We start from the raw sequence: 6,000 nt of genomic DNA on the forward strand, positions 1-6,000 counted from the left end.
GGGGCAAGAAGCGGAACATAGGGGCCCAGAGACACCGCAGAGGGTGGGAGAAACCGGCCATAAGGCCGAAGTAGAGGCCCGGCTGTGGGACGCCTTCTCGGCAATCAACCAACGGCACTTCCGGGGCCACAGGACAGGTCTGGGAAGGAGAGTGGAGCCACGATCCTCAGTGGAGAATTGGTGGTCCTTCTGCGTACATCCCACGGGGGACGACCCAGAGCCTTACCAAGCCCGCCCGGTAATCAATCCCGGTCCACGTTTGTTGTGGGATATAAGGGGAAAGTGCTGGCCGCTAGAGCGCGGGTCCTGAAGCCGGTCTCGAAGGGGTCCCGCTGACGCCCTGGAGGACTCAGACCCCGAAGTGCCGTAATCAGTCCTGGCCTGGTAAAGTAAACCAGACCGTAAGCTGGCTACACCGCAACCGAGACTTTAGTTTCTGTTATATGTTTAAGCGGTGAAGTAACCTGCTTTTAAAATGTCCCAGTTTCTCTGCCCTCCTCCCATTTTCACACTTTTTCCTCAGCGTTTTTCCAGCACCGTTGTGTGGCTTCGCAGGAGGGTTGTGGGTGCCACGGAGGGATTCTTCCCTGGCATGCATGGATTCATAGCTGTTTCTTGTTGAACAAGATCTGCAATATGTCACAGTGATCCAAATTTGATTGACAGTTAATATAACATAAAAGTTGGCAAATAAACTTTTTATCCCCATTTTTTTCTGCCAGACTTTTTTAAATGACAAATTTGCCTAGCTTTTACTTTGTTGAGGCACAACAATTTTAAAATATACATGCAATTAAATAAATTTACACTTGCAAATGTGTAATGGTCATTTTCTTCTTTCTGAGAGGTCACTGTTCTAATCTTAAAGGAATCATAATAAAACAAGGGCATAATTGCTGGTTATGGGTACAGTATGCTAAAATCAAGTTATCTTCTGATTATACAAGATATATACTATCCCCTTGTACTCAAAATAATTTGTTGGACTGTTGTGTCAGACCACATACTCTCTTTATTAGAATTTCAGACATTCCAGTTATGTTCTCTTCCAGTCCCTTTGAATTAGTGAGGTTTTATATCAGTTCTGAAACATTTTTTACTTGGATATGGTAAAATACTGGTTCAACTGATCTTTATTAGTTTTATTGCCATGAACAAGTCCTATATAACTCCAGTGTCTCAAAACAAATTGATTTGAACTGTTCATCTTTGGGCAGTACATCAAAAAAGAAAAAAGGAAAAAAGGGGGAAAGATGTGTGCAAATACACATCCACAAATGTTAGGAACAAAATCATACTTCTGAGAGACTGTCATTATGCTTTTACTCATGCAAAATGCCAAAAGACTCCTAGGTTGTATTTTTCCCCTCTTGCAAAAAAAGAAAGGGGGGAGGGGGGAAAAGGGGAAAAGAGTATATTTACTTATCTCTTTAAAAAGACACATCAAAATAATTAGGCCAAAGATCATCACAAGTGGGAGGTTTTTAAAAAAATAATTAAAATGCCTGCCTTTTGAATCTCAAACTCAGTATTCTTGGGAGTGAATTTATAGAGCACATCAGCAGGCTGTGGTTTCATTCTCTACAGCATCAATTGAGTTGGAAAGGAGAATTGTTCTAAGTAGAGCAACATACAGAGGTCATTGTTTTGAGTGATTTCTCACAGGAGGAAAAGGAAGAACAAAGTATGTTTGAGCAACTTCACCTCATTAAATCAGCTCAGCAAGTTGCTGGATAATGGTCAGTGGATGGTGGTTTTGATGTCTGCCCATGTAGGGTACCTACTCATGTTGCTGTCAGTGATTGTCAAATATGGCCAACTTGCACTAGAGATAGGCTCTGGGGATGGGTTGCAAGGAGTTAAAATTAAAGCAGCAACTTTCTTTTCTTTTTCTTTTTTGGTGGTGGTGGGGAGTGATACAATATTCTGACTAGAGAGACTGTAAGAGAGAAGGACTTATTTTAAGGCTAGTAACCTTAAGGCTAGTTATTTTAAGGCTAGTAACATTCAACTCAAATGAAAGCATGGCCGGGGGGGGGGGGGAATTAAGGGCAGGGACATTTTTTAAAAACCACATACACACCAAAGCATCACTGTATCTAGCTAGAAATGAAAATGGTAGACCCCAGTAATTGTAATGACATTTTGACGAGAATAACTAAGAATATGGCAGTTTGTGTTTGGACTAAAATCTAATAATTCATAGTGTTTTGTTAACAAATGTTTAATGTAACATCAGGGTGAAATAAGGTTATAGCCTCTGCTTTTAAACCTGTTAGCTAGGGTCAAGATTCTGCTTCTCGTTTCCCCAGCCCACAGACTTATTTGAAAGGAGCCATTCTGACAACATGGTAACACAACCATTAAGGGAGAATCAGAGTTGCCAAAAAAAAAGAAAGAAAAGAAAGATATTCTTTCAGTTTCTTCTTCCATATTTGATTTCTGAGTGAAAGCAAAAGAATATTGCTTGCATTTGTGCATGCTCAATAAACCATAGTTCCACAAATCATCCATGCACCCAGTTCAATTAAACCTGGAAGGCAAATGGCATGACAACAAATATTTAACTTTATGATCTTCCACTGTTTATAGTTCTTCCAGAATATGACAAGTTCTAAGAAAGCCTTTTGCTTTCTTTCTTAACTACCCTTAAATCTGGTATCCTTTCAAAATCCATGTCAAAGGTTTGTAGTATTTTTTGAGTACAAACCCCGTGTTTTGAAGAGGTTCACTCCCTTGGACTGTGGATTTTTTTGGCCATTAGATGCACACTTTCATGTGGTGAGGGAGGGTTAAGTGTGTTAGAGAAGGTGAGAGTAATGCTGTCAGGAGATTAGACTCTGTCAAATATAGGATAACCCAGTATCAAATATTGCATTGCAAGGACACACTAGACTAAAAAGTTTTCTTCCTTCTCAAGGAGTAAAGACTGTATCAGCAGAGAAACACCAGAAGGGAACCCACTGGGTAACAGAAATAATGAGAGGTGTTAATGGCGGAGGATCTCTTAGTATAGGGTTGCCATTCATCAGGACCTCCAAACCGGGACAAATGTAGGACAAAATTTTCAAATGTAGGACATATTTTTTTTTTGGTGCCCTACATTTGAATAGGAGCCTCCGAGGCTTTCCCTCTGGGCCTGGGCACCGCCCTCGGCGGGGGCGGAGCCCAAGCAGCGAGGGACTCCTCCCCTTCAGGGAGGCTTTCCCTGCAGGCCTTGGCCCAAGCTGCGAGGGAAAGCCTCCCTTAGCTTGCCATATCTCGCCCAGGGGTGGGGGCAATCCCGGGGGCGGGGCCAAACCGGGGCGGGACCGTGTGGACCCACCCCAAACCGGGAAAGTCCCACCCCCAGGCGGGATATGGCAAGCCTATCTTAGTAACAACAGCAGTTGCACTTTAGTGGGCAGTGGCAATTCAGTGAGAAGTTGAAGGCTTTCATGTCCGGCATCCATAGTTTTTTGTGGGTTTTTCGGGCTATGTGGCCATGTTCTAGAAGCCCGAAAAAGCAGCAATTCTCTTTGCCTTTCATCTTGAAAACCTTATGATGAGACAGTCCAAGAGGTAATGGCAGGAGATGAGAATCCCATGTCAGAAAGGACTCAAACAGCTACTGACAAAGAGCAAAGGACAAATATGAATCTAGTGGTGCAACTGGATGCAAACCAAAAGGACGTTCAGCTGCTGATAGGCACTTATGTGAAAAGAAAGCCCAAAGCTGCACATGGACATGAAATGTGAGAAGCATGAATCAAGGAAGCTAGAAATCATAAAACAAGAATTTAAACGTGTAAAAATTGCAGTACTTTTTTAGTGGTCAGTTGAGAGCAGGGGTATTGGTGAAGCATCGGGCTTTTGGCCAGAACCACAACCATGATGTCATCTTCTGAGACCTCTAAAGGTCCTCTGGAAGTCTTTGCAGGTTATGTTATTCCAGCTTCTATGATTTCCAGGCCAAATCCTGAGACCTAGGGACAGGCTCCATGAGGATGTCATAGGGTGTGGGTCCTAGTGATGTCCCAGTGGTACAACTCTGCTGATTCCATTAAACACTAGAAATCATGCATCAGTTATATATGTTCACAAGCAAATAAGTCAAACACAGAGCAAATATTTCTGTAGGGAAGAAAACTAAAATAAGAACCATAGTTAAATGGGAAAGAAGCCAGCATGGTGTGGTGGCTTGAGCATTGGACTACAACTCTGGAGACCACGACTCGAATCCTGGCTCGGCCATGTAAACCCTCTGGGTGATCTTGGGCAAACCACACTCTCTGAGCATCAAAGGGTGGCAATGGCAAACCCTTTCTGAAGAAACTCGCCAAATAAACCCCTTGATAGGCCTTATGGTTGCTATAAGTCAGAAACAACTTGAAGACACACAACAACAAACAACAAGCTAAAAGGGATGTTTACAGATTCGGCCCCTCTCCCAGGATCTGCTTCATACACCTATACACCAACCGCCCCCCCCCCAAAAAAAAAAACTTCATCCTACAGGCTTGGGTGTAATGGCAATTATATTCCAACTAGAGGAAAAAGGCAGGAATTCAAGTCTAGATATGAAGCAATAACAATGAAAACAATGATTACTACTACTTTTATTATTAGAGTTGACCAGACAGGAGCATCCCAGGGCCAAAATCTGAAACCCAAACCTCCTGTTGATGTCCCAGGGGATGGTTCCAGATGAGGTGCTTATGCATCATACATTAATCATCAACAACAGTTGTTCAGAAGTAATTAAAAAAGAACAGTAGGGGCCTATTCAACCTATTTATTTTATTTAATTTAGTTATTCTCCTCACCCTTTAGTTAAAAAGGCTCCCAGAGCAGTTTACAAATTCTTAATTTGATAGTTCTCTGTCCTAAAATATATGATCTAAATAGGATGAGACACACAAGGCATTGGAGGAGAGGATTAAGTCCAGCAGATGTTGGCCGCTCTTCTCTACCTCCCTTTGCAGTCCATTCACACTACAAACATCCACTCTGTTCCATTTTAACTACTTTGCCCACATCCCATGGGATCCGAAGACTGGCAGCTTTGGGAGAAGCATTTACATTTCCCTGGCAGGGAGCTTTAGTGCCTCCTCCAAACTACAAAACTCCAGGATTTTATAGGATGTTGCCAGATTAGTTAAAGTGGGACTATAATGATATTTTTTTAAACTGGGAATTGGCCCTAGGACTAACAAAAGAGTAAATATTTTTCTGGTTGAAATTTCTGTTTTGCAAGCTCTGCACTGAAAGTGAAGCGACTCACTTTCCTGCCTGGCCAGTAGCTCCACCAGACCCAGAAAGCACTCCTTTCCGCCAGCGTTCCAGGTGACCCCCCCGTGAAGGTCACTTGGTGTGCTTAGGCTTTCCATATCCCGGTTTTACCCGGGACAATCCTGGGTTTGAGACCCTGGGATCATCCCAGCCCGATTTTGGCAATTTATCCGGGCTCTCGTGCCCCTCTGCCACACTTGCTGCAAGCCCACATCTCCTCCTCCTCTAGCCTTGGCCACAGGAGGAGCTGCAGGCTGCCTGCAGCATCTCCAACTGCCCACAAGGGGCAGTGGCTGGTCCAGAGGAGGAGGAGCCCAGGTAGGCCTGGGCAGGGCTGTGGTGACGCATCAGGAGGTTGGGGCCGCCACTGCCATTTGCTGCACGTTTGCTGCGACAGCAGTGGCAGGGGAAAGAGAGAGGCCTGTGTAGGCTTCTCTCCTTTGGTGGGGGGGCTTCCCTCCCTTCTTTGGCTCTGCCAGCCACCCAGGACGGAGCCGAGGGGGGGAAAGAAGCCTGACTGAGGCCAGGCTCCTTTCCCTTCTTCGGCCCCGCTGCTGGGGAAGGAGCCGAGGGAGGGAAAGAAGCCTTGCCGAGGCCAGGCTGCTTTCCCTTCTTCAGCCCCACTGCCGGGGACGGAGCCGAAGGAGGGAAAGCCTTCCTCTGAGAGGCTGAGATAGTGTGACTTGCTGCCCAGAGTCACCCAGTGGGTTTCCATGGCCGAGCTGGGGT

The sequence above is a fragment of the Sceloporus occidentalis genome, unplaced genomic scaffold (genome assembly GCF_023333645.1).
Source record: "Sceloporus occidentalis isolate IW3139 unplaced genomic scaffold, rSceOcc1.0.p SCAF_4, whole genome shotgun sequence".
Taxonomy (NCBI): domain Eukaryota; kingdom Metazoa; phylum Chordata; class Lepidosauria; order Squamata; family Phrynosomatidae; genus Sceloporus; species Sceloporus occidentalis.